The following is an 18,596-nucleotide window of genomic DNA, read 5'->3' as shown; positions in this document are numbered from 1 at the left end:
ACCAATGGAGCATGTTTTGAGCCCTTTATCTACTCAGTCTTGTGTTCTTATCCAAAGACGGTCCAGCAGGCTTTCTTCTTCTAAAGGGACATTGACATCTACCTGCCAACGGCATGGGCACTGTAAACTGGCAACTTTCCCAACTAGCCTGGGGAATTATCAACAATGCCCAGATCAGTCTTTAGCCTTTGCCTCTGGGCTCCATTTATTGTTCAAACAACCAGCAAACTTGCAAAAGGAAACAAACTTCCACCTGAGGCTTTCTAGCCAGCCAGGACACCAGGGCTTCCCACCGGGAGCCTTCCTTCTCCAGGAACTTCTACAGGAGCAGCCTCTCCCTTTCCTCGGCTCTTTATAGGGAACACCTGTTCCTGTCTCAACTGCATCTAATTAGTGAACAAGGCTGGCTGACCGCAGGCCTCAGGCTCTTGGAGAGACAGGCCATCCTGTTACAGACCATTGTTAATAACCAAGACACACAGGCAGTATAACACCTTGTAATTAGAGCTGGGCAAAGTATTTACAGCAAATGATTCATGGGATGAATTAATTCCTCTTTTCTGTCAGCAAAACATCTGCAATTTAGAATCATTTATTTGTTATGCAAAAGTCTTGGACAACTAGCTGGAGCACATATTTTAGCCTATAGACTGATTGTCACACACTAATGGTGACTCAAGATTTAAGCGTTCACTAGTCATGTGTAAAGACCAGGCACATAAACATCAAGATTATTTCTATTCCTCTGATACTTATTTTTGTAAAACTGTCAAATGCCAGAGATTAAAATCCCCTCACTTCATTCATTTCAACCAAAGAAACAGTATCCAGTAAACTGCTTAATTGCAGCAAGATACCATGGCAACATGAGCTTGATCAACAAGGAGTTGAATGATCAGCTGTAACTCCAAAGCCATGAAAGAGAGATCCTTTCCTTTTTTTAACGATCAGTACTTCAGAGTCCTACCTACATTGTATTACTGAGTGGCACATACTAAGGCTGTCGATTAATCACAGTTAACTCATGCGATTAACTCAAAAAAATTAACTGTGATTTACAAAAGTAATCGTGATTAATCGCACTGTGAAACAATAGAATACCAAATGAAATTTATTACATATTTTTGGATGTTTTTCTACATTTTCAAATGTATTGATTTCAGTTACAATACAGCAGGAGGACAAGAATGCTAGCATGGAGGCAACTCACCTGACCCCTTTTCTATGTGGGGCTGGGGAGAATCACACAAAGAGAGCTCCCTCCATGCACAGCTCCAAAAGGCTTAAGTTGAACTGGAAGTGATCCCTCTATTCCACCAGCTGCATGTCATCACTCTCCTGTGCCTTGGGACCTCTGTGTTTTCATGCTACTTTCATTCTCTTCTTCCTGTTGTAAGGCCCCATATTGCCACCCTTTCACCTGCCAGCACTTAGTACCTCTCACCAGCTCGTGTGCTTGTCACTGTCCCACATCCCCTGGCTCACTTGTCCCTGTTCCCAGCAACTGAGCTGCTACACTGGGTTCTATATCACCAGACAATCTCTCATGTTGTGGCCATAGGTGCTGGCTGCAAGGGGTTTAGAGTTGCTTTGCTCCAGTGGCACAACACATTGCAGTCCAGGATCTGGGCCATAGTCACTTGTACTAGAAATTCTCATGGGCTTTTGAACTTTACAGGCTTGCCTCATGTGTAGCAGTTATTAACAAAGCGGGTGGGGTGGGAAGTAGTTAGCCAGAAATTGTCAGGATGAACCATTCCTTCATGGGATTTCCTGAAACTAACCAAGATGTTGAAACTTTCTCACAGAGGAAATCAGAGATTTTTCTAGATGGCCGATAAGAGTTGGACAGTAGTAGAGATGGGTTTAAACTAAGAAACTTCATCCAAATCCATTGGAACTTCCTTAGAATCCAGATCCTAACCGTTCTCAGGTTTTGGAAAACAAACTCCAACACAAAAGGTTTTGTCAACTTTAACATATCACCTCATTGCCCATCTATAGATAGCATGTAAAAATCCTGGGTTCAGAAAAGAGACCCTATTTTGAGAAGACAGTATCAGCTTGTCTGGGGTGAACAAGACCATGAATTAAAGGATTCTGCCACCCATTGACTCCAGTAGGAACAATTGTCATCCTCTAAATGTGTTGCCAAACTTTCTGCATATTTATATTGCTTTGATTACTAATTATTGATAAGTGTCCAAAGTGTGCTAGCCACTTTACAGAGAAACAAAATAATTGCAAACAATAAGCATGTTCTACTTTACTCACCTGAGTAGTCTCATTGACTAATTAAGGGTTTACGGGCTCAGTGCCTAAAAAAAAAAAAAAAATCAGATATCTGCTGTAAGGGAGGGTTCAAGTAAGAAGGGATGGGTGTGGAAAGGAAGGGTGACAGTTACTCAACAAGAATACTCGGTAGCTTTGTTGCCTGTGTGTACATTTTAAGGTTTCTGCTATGGCGTTGTTAAGATCTAAAATGTCATTTTTATTTTTTTGAAATCTTTGGCCTGAGAGTTTCAGTGTTGCCTTGGAGATTTGGATGCCCAATCTAAAACCCTAGAAACAGCACTGAAAAGCTCAGTCTTGGTTTTTACATTTTCTCATTGTGACAAAATGTACCTGACTCCACATCCTACATGCTATTGTAATGATCTTTGCACAGCATGCCTTGTGAGCTATCATTTGAAAACTCATAATTTGCTAGTCATTATTGTTCTGGTAAAATATGTGTGGTAACCATTTATGTGAAGTTATGAGTCCACTGTATGGTGTTATCAACACGTGCTTCAAACTGAGGTTGGCAGACAGGTCTGTCTCAAACAAAGGAATGTGTGCTCTCATTGGTTTGCATGTAAGCAGTAAACAGAGTCATCAAGCAGGAGGGGAAGCAAAGGAGGCTCAAACAGGTAAGGAAAAAGCAGCAGGGAACATCCTTCCCCATCGACTTTTTGTGTCCTGGTACCCAGCCAGAAATTTTTGTGAAGGGGGGGAATGAAACTATAAAAAGAGGGACAAAAACCCACAAGGCACACACCCCCACACCCTGCTCATTGCATTGATGGCACACGAAGCAACAAAGGAAGCATTAGTTGGATTCTGGGAAAAGGGGTCCTGACCTAGAGGGTTTGGTCAGTAAGATTGCTGAAAGCATGTTACGAGAAACCTTGCTTGAATCTGATATAGTGTGTTAAGTTAGGCACCAGAAGCGTTTTAACTTTATTTTCTCATAACCATTTCTGACTTTTATGTCTCATTACCTGTACTCACTTAAAATCTCTTTCTTTGTAGTTAATACACTTGTTTTATTGTTTTATCTAATCCAGTGTGTTTAAATTGAAGTGTTTGGGAAACTCCACTTGGGTGGCAAGTTGTATTCCTATTATTTCTATTAAAGAAATAACGGACTTTATATAAACTTGTACTGTGCAGGAGAGGGCTGGGCAGTACAGGACATATATTTCTAAGACGGGATGCATTGGGTCACCCTGTGGTATAACCAAGGCTGGTAAGAGCAAGGTGTGACCGGCTGGCTGCAGTGCATACACAGACATAGCTGGGAGTGACTTGCAGGCTGGAGTCTGTTTGTGAACAGTCCAGGCTGGAGGCTACAGGAGCAAAGTAGTGTCATGGGCATCCAAGTCAGAGGGTAGGGGTGACACAGCTACTCATTTGGCATTGTCCCTGTTATCCAATTACCCAATTTGTTGTAATAAAAAGCTATTTTTATACACTGGCTTGACTGTCCTGACTGTCTGTCTCCTAGAACGTCTCAGAAGAGATCACATGGTAGCCTGCCAAAGTGAAGAGTGCGTGACAGCCTCGTTTGCTGACCTTAAGAAAGGAATGGGGACGGTCAGTCCCACTTCAATGGAGTTCAAGCTGGGATTTATCAAGACGGACAGGGCACTGTGATTATGGGAAAAGGTTCTGTCTGAGCACTAGTATTATTTTTTGCCTTGTATTTACCAGGGAAGATCAAAACTTTATTCCTCTGACAAAGAATATCAGCCACTGTCTCCTAGGGCCATACTGTGTGCAAGAGACACTCACTTCACAAAAACAAAGAAGAGTAATGCTGAGTCACTGACAGCAACATGGGCGTATGTCACTACCAACTCGGAAGAGTAGTGTTTTACTCACACTTTACACAGGTGTAAGTGACTACACAAAGGGAAAGGCAGCAGATCATCATTCCCACAGACAGCGTGATGGATGCTGTATCAGACAGTAGATGTCCTTTTCAGCAATCTCAGAAAAGTTTTATTTTCAGAGCTCAGCAGATACTAGGGAGGAATAAACCTCGATCGAGTACTGGATCGAGTAGGAGCTAAACTTTGAGCTAAACTCACACCCTGAACCCTGTGAGGCTGGACCAGTCCACAAGATATCTTCAGTGAGAAGCATTGGAAGAGTTTAGCTTGCAAAATCTGCCAACTTAACTGGAAGCCAGATGGGGAGAATTGCAGCATGCTTTTTAAGGGGCCAGTTAAAGAGAATATGCAGTGGGGAACTGGAGTGATCAGTTTCCACACTTGGGATTTTTTCCCTCCTGTTTAGGCAACCTGTTTCCCTGGAGGAATCTCAAGGATGATGGTTAGTGAGTTTCTGGCTTCCTGCATGTTTTCTTGAAGGCAAATCAAATTTAGCAAGATCCAAAACTCAGCTGAAAATTGAGAAGCAGCAACCTGCATGGCTGATTCACACTAACCCGCATAATTGCTAGCAGTTCTTCACTGAGAGGAAGCAGGCTAATATTGCCACAATGTTCACCAGCTGTCTTAGCAGCTATTTCAATTAAATAACCAACAGGACACAGGAGGTAATGAGAAGAATTCATAGGAAAACATTAATTAAAGCTCTGTCCTACCTTAAAGGTGCTGTTTAAACTGAGATGGGGAAAGCTAACATCAGCCAATCATAGATCCAGCAGTACCCAGAACCAGCTGTAATATAATGAGGATAGCCCTGAGTGCAAAGACCTCCCATGTGACCTGCTGTACTTAAATTAGCTGCCCAGCTGAAACCAATAAACACTCAAAATAAGAAAGGAGATTGAAGCAATTTCAAAGGTGAATAAAAGACTTTCCTCAAGCACAGCAGGAATAGTAGATTAGAGTTAAATTTAAGGCAAAAGACCATCCCAGTTCAATTCAGACCTAAATCCTGCAAGATTTATGCATGTGCTGAACTTTAACTTTACAGTGAATCACACTGAGCCTACTTCTCATTCTGGGTCCTTAGGCACTGTAAAGGGCCCCTCAAGTGGGCACACATTGCACGCACATACTCTTTAAGGCTGCAATACACTGCCAGAGTGGTGTAGTTAGCCTCAGTGTTCAGCGGCCCTAGTCGGGAGCTTAAATCAAGCACATGCATGAACCTTTTATCGAATCAGTGCTTGAAGTCTAACCTATTGTTCATCTACTGAGTGCTGTGGGCTCACAATATTTTGTGCTCTATGGGAAGCCTGCAGGTGTTACAGAACTAGTCTGAAAACACTGAATTGCACATTTGCACTAGTGAGACCACTGCTATATACTCTTTGCTTTATTTTTTCACATTTATTTTAATTATACATGGTTCGGGTCATGAGTCCTTTGTTCTGTTCTATTTAAACTTTATCCTTTCTAAATATAACCAGGTACATCAGGATTTGGGCCACTATATCTTTATGATCAGGTGCCAAATGTTTGCAATTTTCTGTCATGGACTGGCTTTAAATCTAAGTTACAATATTGCTGAGGAATCAATGAAATCCTTTACTTTTAAATATGACTTTGCCAATTTTGTAGAACCTGATTCTGGACTCCTAGTTCATACTAACTTGTACTCATGTGAGAAGCCCTCATTAAGGTTAATCGGACGACGTGGGTGAGTGCTACTAAGCTGGAGTAAGGGGAGCAGAATTGGGCCCTCAATGATTTATGCCTAAATTTTCAAATGCTTCAGCTTTTGGGTGACCATCATTACCAATGAGCAGGGTTAGATGACATGGGAGTAAAGAGTCCTTTCTGCATGGCAGCTTTGCCCACTGCAGCCACCAGCAGACCTGAACTGGTGGCAAATGATGTGTCTTTACTTCCCAGACAAGGCCTTGTAGTGCAGTCACTTCATTATATGAAGTGCTAAGCTTCTTGGGATGTAACAATTATCACTTCCTAAACAGGCCCTTAAAGAGACCTTACCCCTGTTCTCTGCAGACCTGCCAACTGCTATGATTTCACCCCAGAGACTATGGGTTTTCAGGTTGTACTTACAAAGAAATCCCTGTTTGAAAAACAACCTTTCCTATTCTCCCGCCTCCTGGGAAATTAATCAGGAGCACCACAAATAAGGAGGAACAGCCTGGTCTCCACATAGGTGGGACAAAAAGCATTCCCCTCCTGCAAGCACAGAACTGGAATGTTCCTGAAGCACTCAACCCCTGAGAGCGCACAGCTGGCTGGGGAGATCAGCTAGCCTCCAGCTGCTCTCTAGGAGATAGAAGGACTCAATATTATACACTCCTGGCATGCCCAGAAAGCTATGGAACAAATCTATGAATATTGCTGATCTACTGAGAGACAGTCAGTGTGGCTAGAGACAAAGAGATGAACATTACATTGCTTCTCTCCACTCTTTAATAGTCTGTCTATCTGATTCAAACCGACCGGGCTCCCTCTTGGCTCCATCAAAGAAATAGGATTTTTTTTTATTTTATAAAGTTAATATTGTCAGAGTAGAATTAGAAATGACACTCAGCTCCAACAGAGAAGGAGAGGAATTGATTGGACAGCTGTTGAGACAGTGTTGGCAGCGAATCAGGCCCTTAGCCACCTGATCCAATGCAGATGATCTCTTGGCTTCATCCACATATGTCTATCTGTTATACTGGCATTCTGATTGTTTACATATTAGTTACAATCTACTGCGGTTCAAAGGTGCCAAGTGACCCTACATTCAGATAGGCAGCCAGGACACTACCCCGAGTAGCCTCTCTTTTGCAGAATGCTCCATCCTCTGTGCCAGCACTGAAGCTCTGGTACTGCATGTTTCTTTAAATGTAATTCCACCTGTTGACACTTGCCAAGAGAGAGTGCTTGGAGAGTACATATGCTGATGAACTTTGACAGGTGGACTTGTTGTGGATTCCATAGAAACTCAGAAACTTTTGCCAGCTGGAATCATGTCTGACAGCAGGTCCATGGCCCACAACGACTGTAGATACCACCTCATAGACTCATAGACTCGTAGGTCAGAAGGGACCAATATGATCATCTAGTCTGACCTCCTGCACAAAGCAGGCCACAGAACCCTACCCATCCACTTTTATAACAACCCCTAACACGTGACTGAGTTATTGAAGTCCTCAAAATTGTGGTTTGAAGACCTCAAGCTGCAGAGAATCCACCACCAAGTGACCCATGCCCCACGCTGCAGAGGAAGGCGAAAAACCTCCAGGGCCCCTGCCAATCCGCCCTGGAGGAAAATTCCCTCCCGACCCCACCTGTTTGTCCCTTGCAATGTTTATGTATCTAGGAAATTCTGCACCATTCACCATCACTGGTGCAGCTCCAAGAGCAGAAGGACTTGTCATCTAGATGTGTGCTGAATAGGTTAAGGAGATACAACATGGTAAAATCTCCAGCTAATGCCAAGGCCCTCTTTACACTAGCTGCCACTGCTCCCATCATCAATCTGCCCTGAGGCTGGTGATGAAATGATGGAGGATTTCCCCAAAATGTCTAGGCAAGGTCACAGATGCACAAAAGAGTGACTCCAGCAAAACCTGAGATGTACATTGTGCATGTCCCAAGAATTAGACAATTTGTTGAAGGGACAACAGTGCTGATTCATGACAGCTCTCTAATGTAGACAGGAAAAAGACAAGAGAACTTGTCATGATATTTTTGCCTCTGGAGCACTCCTAGGTAGTATGGAGCACTGTGGGGAAAAGGTAGAGAAAAAAATGGCTCATTTCTCTACTTGCTGACATGGCTACATAACCAAACTTAAAGATGCTTGTTGCCAGACTAGCTAAGGAATTTGACTTTTTCTGCTATGCTAGAGTAGGGAAGGAATGCCAAAGCCTGAAGCCTGATTACCTATTAAAAGAAATCAGCCTCTCTTTATTGCGTACTCCTGTCTGCATCTTATATAAATCTGCCCCCTGTGATTGTCCCACTGTCCTGTATGGTGTCTTGAATCTGTGCATTTGTGTCTGGTTAAGCCAAATTATGGCTGACTGTTAACATCTTCATTTCTTCTGTGATGCCTGGAATAGCTGGAAGAAGGTGCAGCAATACTGGGAATGATACTACATTTGGGAATAGACAGGTTGCATTATCTGCTACGTATTCTGGCCTCTTATCCTGTATTTATTTTTACAAAACATGTAATTAAATATTTTTGAAAATGTTAGCCACAACACAATAAAGTACACCAACCACAGATGATCCCCTTACACTGAATGCCAGCACCAGTGAATAATCACTTAATGTGAAGTGTCATACAATGGGTCATACAATGGGTCACTCTGCTGAAGTGAGAGAGAGCATCTTCAACTTAAAAGGCTTTAATTCAACTCAGACACAGGAGTACATGTAAGCAATTTATTATATTAGCTTGTTTTAGCCCATTTGCTGAGAAGTGTGTTAGACATCAGAAACTATCTGATTAAGGAACAGGAGATCTTGATAAAATAGGCATGTGTTATAGGGAGGTAATTGGTTGCTAGCCCTTGATTCTACGAAAATGAAGCACATTAGTGATTTTAAAAGAGGCTACAGCACAAAAAATTATTTTCAAGAAAAAAAAATCAAATAATTCTAGAATCTCATAGCCACACAAGGGATTGGTATAGATAGCTGCTCATAGCACTGATGTAGAAATCCACTGCACTTCATTTAATACAATTAGCATTAAAAGGCATGAATGCTAGTGATTAGTAATCACAGTTTTCCTGAATGAGGTAATGTATCTTTTGGCAGAACTATTTGCATGCAGGGACAGGGAGCTGTCTTTGCTTAGCTGATTGATCTGAGAAAGTTCTTATTCCAGATAATTTAATTTGGGGGAGGGGGGATTATGCATGCATCTGAATTCATTTAGGACCTGAGCTAAGGCCCATTGAACTTAATGGGAAGACTTATTGATGGTAGTGGGTGTTGGAGCACAATCTTGTAGAAGGATGGTCCTGTGGTTACAGCACTGCACTAGGACTCAGAAGACCAGGTTTCAATTTCCATCCTTGCAACAGACTTCTTGTGTGACTATGGGCAAGTTACTTAATCTCTCTGTGTCTCAGCTCCTGATCTGTAAAAGAGGAATAATACAACTCTAGTACTGCACCTAATTTCTTGGGGCATGGTCGGTCTCTTATTACACGTGTGTGTCAAATACATAACTTGTCAGGGCCTCTGATGCTAAGTGATTTAGGCACTGGACTTGAAATCCAATGGAGTTTCCTCATGCAGCTTTAAATCCTGCTCACAGCAGCTATGGCTTTCCTAAGAGTCAAACAGGAATTTGATCTATATATAGATTAATTATAACTCCGGATATGTTTGATGACAACATAAATCTTACGCTTCAGAGTTTACACTAATCTCTATTAGAAATCAGGATGAAACTTCATGTTAGGGACAGACTATTACACATCTGGTACAGCAGAGTTCTTACTCTGTGCTCTGAGGCATCTGGTGCTGGCCACTGTCAGAGACCCGGTACTGAGCTAGATGAACCTTGGGTATGATCTAATCTGACAATTCTTATGTTCCTAGCTGAGGTTCTGACCCACAGATTTTCTGGATGCCTTTTATTTAAAAAATAATCACTAAAAGTTAAGGATCTAGTCTCCCACTGTTCCCCATTACTACTGTACAATCTCACTGTATGTACAGGTCCCAAGAGAGTGCAAGGGTCCCCATGGAGCTTTAATGCATGGTGTGCTGGGGGAAAGTCTACAGCGTACTAACTTGTTTTGCACCAAACGTTCTGTAGCGTGCTTTGACACACTGCTGTTGGACAGTCAGTGTTTGGCAGGCGCAGGTGCTGTAGATTGAAGGCCGCTAAGGCCAAGGGTACATCTAGACAGTTGTACAAAACCCCATGGCACTGAGTCTCTGAGCCCAGGTCAGTTGACTCAGGCTAGTTGGGCTTGGGCTGCAGGGCTAACAATTGCAGTGGCGATATTTGGGCTAGAGCCTGGGCTCTGAGACCTTCCCACCTCACAGGGTCTGAGAGCCCAGACTCCAGCCTGAACCCAAAGTCTAATATGCAATTTTATAGCTCTGGAGCATGAGCCTCAAGAGTCTCAATCAGCTGACCTGGGCCAGTCAAAGGTCATTTATTGCAGTGTAGACATACCCTAAGTCTCTGTGTAGACAAGCCCTAATATTAAACAGATATGTCAAAGATGCTACATATAGAACTACTCATTTTTTTAAAGTTTCATGTCAATTTCACTGGTATTTCAGTGCTTAGCAGTTACCCAATTTAGTGTGTGGGTCTCATTTGACACTCTTTTGCTATGGAAACCTTGTATTGGCGAAATAGGAACACGAGGCTTCATATTTAGAAACAAAAAGATTGAATTTCTTTACAAGTAAATTATAGTAAAACAGTTTTGGAACTGAACATACAGTATTTTCATGGTCACAAATATTCTTCAAATACATTTTATTTGTATTTCCACTCACATTGCATTTTTACTTCCCCAAATAGTTGAATGACATTTGCGATCATGTGCCACAGTGGGCAACATGCATAAGAACCAAGGCAATTTTTTAAAGTAATCATGAATATCTGGTAAAGGAATCAAAACGTGTTTTGCAAACTCTGTCCTGTTACTTTAAGAATTTGTTGGGGTGATGGGTGATAGTGGAAGCATTCATTACTCATATAAATCTGCTTTGAAATTACTCTATACCAGATTGAATCTACTGTAAAACATTGCCGTACAATTCATCCTAGGTTTTATTTTCAGTGTCCTTAAAATTATGGAGTTTTCATAGGGAAAGTTCTTGCTGCTGCTCAGTTAACTCGTGGTCAGATCTTAGTAAACTACAAGAGTCATGCAGAATCTAGCTCAGTAAAGGTCAGATTACACTACCCAAAAACCAATTTAGTCCCACTTTACTCCTGGAGAAGTCCCATTAATTACAATGGGATTACTTCAATAATAAAAGGTCTAGTAGTGTGCGAAGGGGCGGTAGAATGCGGCCGTAGGCACGGCTGTTTTACACATCTTCTAGATCCAATAACAGATTCTGCCAAATGTTAATTGTATCACAATGTTCTCATTTCTTATGTGAGAGATAAAGGAGGAAACATCTGCGTAATTTCCGTGGCTACAGCAGCAGCATCAAAGCAGAGTCACTGTAACATAGATTGTTACCTATATTGGTACAACTATGCGCTCAGGGTGTGAAAAATCCACTAATTTGTCTCTCTGCTTCCTCTTGGGTCTACACTACATTGACAGAAGAGTTTTTTCTCCATCATGTAGTTAATCCACCTTTCCAAGAGGTGATAGCTAGGTTGACAGAAAAATTCTTCTGTCAATCTACAGTGGGAGTTAGGTTGACCTAACTATGTTGCACAGGTGCACAATGTTTCACTGTTCTGAGTGATGCAGCTAGTTTGACAAAGTTTTAGGTGTAGACCAGGCTGGAGCTACAGACAAATATGAGGCTTAGGACACGATACTCATATCATAACTAGCACAGATGGTCACTGGAAGCATGTTCAGCTAGGATGCCAACAAGCCAGCTTACATTCAGGGGCGGCTCCAGGCACCAGCACACCAAGCGCATGCCTGGGGCAGCAAGCCATGGGGAGTGCTCTCCCGGTCGCTGCAAGGGCGGCAGCCAGGTTGCCTTCGGCGGCATGCCTGTGGAGGGTCTGCTGGTCCTGCGGCTTCAGCAGACCTCCTGCAGGCTGCCGCCGAATCCGCGGGACCAGGGAAGTGCCATGCTTGGGGGTGGCAAAATACCTAGAGCCGCCCCTGCTTACATTGTATGGGACACAACCCGTGGCACTGAAAGAGACCATAGTTCAGTCTGTGGCACATTCAAGTTAGGAACAAAAGCCAGATCGTCAATTGGTGTAAACTGGCACATCTCCATTAACCTCAGCTGAGCTATGCTGATTTACAGGATCTGCTTTGTAGCTACACAAGTAGTTTATCTGAAGAAAGTGTCTAGACTTTAAGACAATCGGAGAAAGGAGACTGAACCAGCCAATGTAAAAAGAAACAACGCTTATTTATATTACGATCAAGCCTAGCAGCTCTTGTGGTGCCAGGATTCCATTGTGCCACGTGCATTACAAACACAGAACAAAAAGATATTGAAAGTATGAACCATGACACGCTCATTTGGAAATCCTCACCAGCCCTTTCCACTAGAAGCATAAGGACTAAAGCGTGAATGAATAAGTTGAAGCCTTAGTAGCCATCTGAAATGCATGTATTTGAATGCATAGAATACTGGTTGGTCCTTTGCTTTGGCATTTCATCTTTAGAGCATTTCGAAAGTGCCTCAGCATCAGAGAAATTCTGATTCCTAATATTAATATGAGGTTAGCTATAGTGGAAGACAAACTTTGGTTTAGAATTTTTCCAGACATGACTTAACACTGCGATGATCAATTGTGGTCAGTTACTGTCCTGTGACAGCATGCACTGCTTACCCTAATTCTAAGGAACCTTATTTACTTGGGTTATAAACAGCCTTTTCTCTTTCTCACAACTGTAGTCTGTTTCAGTTGGGTAATCCTGTAATTTCAGTGGCAAAGGTCATTTTTCAGAAGCTGCTTTGGATCTTGTAATTTCTGACGCTTAGGGGATGTTTCAAAAGTAATTTTGCCCACACAACACTCAAGTCATTAGAGCTGGTTGGAAATGAATAGTGAGTTTTTCACTACAATTTTCATTGAAATTTCACGTTTTGTTTTAATTCCAACTACACTCTAAATTGATATATAGATATATATAAATAAAACAACCAGCAAAAACTTCCCAAGTTTCTGTGTTGAAAGCAGCAACAAAGGAGTGAAGAACTGAGCTGTAAGGTAGTCAGTAATGTACAGTGCCATCCCTTTGGTCTGAACGGTTAGCCAATAATTGGGGTCTTGCAGGCGTGTTTCCCCTAGGAGCAGAAAACAATATGAGTCAACAATATTCTTGAGGTGATCTTACAAAAATATGGACACAAAGTCCTGCTTCCCTGAACAGAGAAGAAACAGAAGGCAGTTTCCTTGCTCACAAATCCCCAAATCTGCTGCTCCAACAAGCTCTGTGCCCAAGAAGATTTGTCTCTTTGCTTCCTCTTGGAGCTGGTCTACACTACAGACCTATATTGGTACAACTACACAGCTCAGGGTGTGAAAAATCCACTAGATGCTACAGCGGCGCAGCTTCACCAGTAAGCATATCTGTAAGCATAGACAAGCCCTGAGAGGATGGTCATTTGTATCTCAATGTCGGCACATTCAGTTTCACTTCTCCTTGTGGCTCCAGGGTGAAGGATGCCTGTCTGTTGTGTAGCTGCTGCTGGCCTGAGTAAGAGAACTAGGTTACAATCAAAGAGGAAAGGGATGAGAGCTTATTGAGTAGAAGACTAGAGTGAAGCAGAGCTGTTGCACATCCTTTTAAATCAAACTGTACTGTGTCCTGAGTAGGTAAGTGAGACTCTGGTCCCAGTCTGAGCTGTGCATGGCACGGCTCTGGCAAGTGGGGAGATAAGAGAGACTTCATGTCATCTTTGCAACACCAGATACTGGGACTGGCTGGGAACTGGTCTCCTCCCTGGCAAATTAGAGCAGCCCAGAGGCAGCTGGGAAGAGCCAGAGTAGAAAGGCACTCTGGCCATACCACCTCTCCACTGGCAAGACCTCCAGTGCTGGGGACTAGGGAGACTGAATCAAAACCACTATGCCAGTGTATGGTATCTAGGGATTCCCCTTACATAAAGATTTGAGGACGTTCAGCTCTGGAGCTGTAACACAGCCAGAATAGAGGGACCAGGATTTGGCCAGGTGTGCTACAGCTTGGAAGCCTGGCAGCTAGGAGCCCGTTCTGCTCACGACAGAGAGCACTGAACAATGTTCTGATCATAATCTATAACGCAGAGTACAAAGAAAGCTCCCTGCAGGGACCACGGCATTGTTACTTGGGCAAGTGACCTTCAAGGCCTCAGATGTTAGTCTTTTTTTTTTAATTCTATTTGTTTCATTCAAAGAAATATGCCAGGACATCAAGACCGGCAATTGCAGAGACTAGTCATGGGAGCACAGGAAAATGAGGCACAGACATCACACTGAGGGAGCAGAGAGGGAATGTCCTACTACCCAGAAGTCCCTCATTTTATTAAGTCTCATGTACATTTCCTTCTCTCTAGGAGCTGGAGGACCAAGACCTCTATGGTTTTCAGCTTAACTCCACACATTGCAGATCAGTCTTTAGAATGAAAGGCAAGGCTAAGGTCACTAACAGCTTGTGCTGAAGTAGAGACCAGAAGTATCCATGAAAAATTCCCTAAAGAGGCTGGGAGAAGACATCAGAAGATATCCAAGTCCAGAGTGGTCTGTCTAACTCCCAGAGAAATGCAGAACTTGCAAGTTGTGGCGCACCCCGTCCCTCGCCCAAAGGGAGAATAAGAATAAGCTACGACAGCACCCCTTGCCAACTGGTTGACAGAATGACAATGGCCAAAAAGAAGAATAGGCAGCCTGATGACTGACTCAGAAGGATGGAAGTGGGAAGTATGTGGGGATAGGATGGGCTCAGAAGTGGACCTTTACACAAGCCAGCATGCAGACAGGCTGGATTCGTTGATACAGTACATGGTCCGTGTATTCTGGGCTGAATTCTGCCACCTGCCACGCACATGGCTCCCCTCAGCTTTAATTATTGTTGTGTATATCTAGTGGCAGAACTTATTTTTTTTATTTCAGCACCAACCCTTCTCCCCCACACTCCCACCAGTCTGATGATTTTATCTCTGCTAATGGTCTTTGGGTGTTCTTGACACAGCCAATATCTGGCAGCAATGCCACCTTTCAGATGCCACTGCTCTTTTCCCATCTGCTTCCTCCTTCACACCCACACATAGCAACAGGACTGCATCTTATCAAGGCTCATATTTCAGCCCGATGATGATGATGTCAGCTGAACCGCTAAGGCAATCTTCTGTTTGGCCTCACGGGGTGAGGATATGACCACTTGTGAACCTTGCCTTTTATTATTTGCTGAGATAAGATAATTAGAAATACCAAATGAGATAAGCAGCAGGCCTATTGAACAGATGTTTCTGAAAGCTAAGCAAAGAGCTTTTGAGCCATCAGACGAAAATATCCTGGATACTTAAAAAAGATGAGGTAGTGAACTCCTAACTCTGCCACTGACTTCCTGGCTGAGGGGCCCGAGTCATGGACCTGGACGCTGCTGTGCTAGGTGCTGTACAAACACAGAACAAAGACAGTCTCTGATCCAAAGACAAGAGACAGAGGGATACAGACTGAGCAAATGGGGACTACAAGGAAACAACACCAGTCTGTATGACAGGCAGTGGCTTCAGCACACCAGTGGCCTAATTCATTGTCAAATTGTATAGGAAACACATCAAAGGAGAATTTTGAGGATGATGGAGGTAACTGCTGTAGATGTTTTTGGAGAGCACCTGCCAAGCAGGAAGGGCAGTCGGGGTAAAGCACAAAAATTGCTTTTCTGAAATGTTAAAGAGTGGCAATGAGGCTTGGCATCATGGTCCTATTGGAGGCAGGAGTCAACATCACTAGCAAAGGAGAGATGAAAGGTTGGGAGGGGATAGGCGATGAAGGGCCTTGAAAGTGGACGGAAGGTGGCAGGTCTGTAGTCGTGAGGTAGAACTGTGAGTCAGCATAGAGATGGTAGCTGAATTTGTGTTTGCAGATGAGGTTACCCAGAGATAAGGTCTAGAGGAAGAAGAGAAGGGGCCTAAGGACAGAGCCCAGTGGAACCCTGACAGAAAGCTGGAGGGGAAAGGGATGAGGAGGATCCTCTGAAGAGCAAGCTGAAGGAGCAATGAGAGAGGTCGGGGGAGAACTAGGAGAGAACAGAGTTAAGGAAACCAAGAGAGGACAAGAAAAATGTAGCTGACTATGTCAAAGGCTGCTGACAGGTCGAAGAGGAGGAGGGTGGAGTACTGCATCTGAACTTTGGTTAGGAAGAAATCATTAGAGACTTTGTTGAGAGCTGTTTCAATGAAGTGCAAGCCAGACTGGAGAGGCTCTAGGATGGAACTGGAAGAGAAGAATTCCAGTGATCGTAAATAGCATGTCCCACAAAAGGGAGATGGGGCAGTAGCTGGAGGAGTGACTCAAAGGTGGCTGGGATTGGGGACATGGAATTCAGTTAAGTGGGAAAAGCAGAGCTGTCTGTCTTTTCTATTAGATAGTGAGGTCTCCAGGGCAGGGACTGTCTAATATTGCTCCCTAGTGTTCAAAAAACGTAAGCCAGGCCCCTCAAAATCATGAAATTTCAGAAACAAGTGCAGGGTTATTTTTATTTGCCTTCTGGTGCCAGAACCTTTAGTGCTCACATTTTCAAGCTTTTCCTCACAACCATGAGGACTTGAAACACAATTCCAGAACCGAGGGGCGCTGAGAAAACAATATGAAAAGCCTTCGATAAAATCATGAGACCTGGCAACACTGTCTCACATACAGCACCTCATACAAGGGGATCCTGATCTCAGCTAGGGCCTCTAGCCACTACGGTAATATAAACATACTGGTTCTACCTCCATTCCTGCTACTGCTACCCTGTTGGCTCTGTGACACCTGACACTGCAGAAATAAAATCTAGCCTTTAATTAACTGGCATCACCAAAAGGCCCAGTGGAAATTAAATAATGTTTTGGTTTGTACAAATGAAAAAAGACACTTTCATATGAAAATACCCGCCAAGCTTAAACATCCAGTCATTTACAGCAGAAAGAACAGAAGTAACAAATATTTTACAGCTGGGGAAAATAAATCCAGCTCAGTGTGGCTTTCAGTGGCTATGAGTTTTCCCAGCAGCTGGCTGTCCCATTTTTTGCAATGTATAATTATGCTTACTAACAGGAAGTATTCTTAGACACTCAACAAAGGTACAATTAAGGGCAGCGTTTGAAGTGGTAGCTAACCTAATAATGACCTCCTCAAACAGAGCTGAGTATTATTAAACGCTGACCTCACAATATTAGCCAAAAGTCTAAGTCATCAGTAATCACTCCAGGCAAACTCCAATCAAGTTTTATTTTAGAGAGAACCAGACTAAACTGTGCTAGCCACCTATTTAATGCTCTGGTGGAAAACAGGGAGTACGACAACCAGGAATATTTTAGTTCTACAAAGAGAATAAATGCTTTAGAAAGAAAACTTTTTCAAATAGTCACACTTGGTAGACACTTTGTAAAATGGATCACATTTTATACATGATCCTGGAGAACTGGGTTTTCAGCTAAACAAATTTCTCAAAAAGGGTCAACTTATAGACAAAATTTTTGATTGTTCAATCCAAAACCCCAGTGCCCGAGAACTGAAATTTTTGTATTTGAATAGCTTACCATGGTGCCTCAGGGGAGTTGTAATTCCACATCCTCATATACCCATTCTCCTCTATGGGAAGGTAATCCCTAGCTCAAACTGGGGTCAGGACCTCTCAGGGGGTCACAAGGTTATTACTGGGGGTTGCAAGCTGTCAGCCTCCACCCCAAACCCCACTTTGCCTCCAGCATTTATAATGGTGTTAAATATATAAAAATGTATTTTTAATTTGTAAGGAGGGGTCGCACACAGAGACTTGCTGTGTGAAAGGGGTCACCAGTACAAAAGTTTGAGAACCACTGCCTTAGTTAGACTACATCACCCATGAACATGGCCGGGGCTGAAATGATGCAACCACCTCCCCTCACCAGGAAGGCAGTCCCTGGTGCATCATGGAAGATGTAGTCCAACTGGAGAGCCTAGCTCATGCAGGAGAAGGGGAACATGAAGCACTGAAACTGCAGTGCCCCTATCAGTTTTCCAATCAGCTCTCTCCAACCCTTCGTGCTGCTTGGGATTCTAGTGACTAATGTTATTCTCCTTCCCTTTGAACTAGGACAGGGTACCCAGATGCAGAATATCTACAGCTGCTTGTCTCCAAAATTTAAAGGAGCTAAATGGAGCTACCATGATGCGAACGGTTCCAAGAAGAGGGTGAACTTATAGGACAGAGATTCAGAAGTTACACAAAGGTCCATTCAGGGTGACCAGATAGCAGATGTGAAAAATCAGGACGGGGGGTGGGGGGTAATAGGTGCCTATATAAGCAAAAGCCCCAAATATCAGGACTGTCCCTATAAAATTGGGACATCTGGTCACCCTAGGTCCATCTAGCCCAGTATCCTGTCTTCTGACAGTGGCCAATGCCAGGTGCCCCAGAGAGAATGAACAGAACAGGACATCATCAAGTGATCCATCCTGTCACCTGTTCCCAGCTACTGGCAAATAGAGGCTAGGGACAGCATCCCTGCCCATCCTGGCTAATAGCTGTTGGTGGACCTATCCTCCAGGAACTTATCTAGTTCTTTTCTGAAGAA

This window comes from Chelonoidis abingdonii, chromosome 3, assembly GCF_003597395.2.
Source record: "Chelonoidis abingdonii isolate Lonesome George chromosome 3, CheloAbing_2.0, whole genome shotgun sequence".
Taxonomy (NCBI): Eukaryota; Metazoa; Chordata; order Testudines; family Testudinidae; genus Chelonoidis; species Chelonoidis abingdonii.
The sequence above is the reverse complement of the archived record's forward strand: the minus strand, read 5'-3'. Positions refer to the sequence as shown.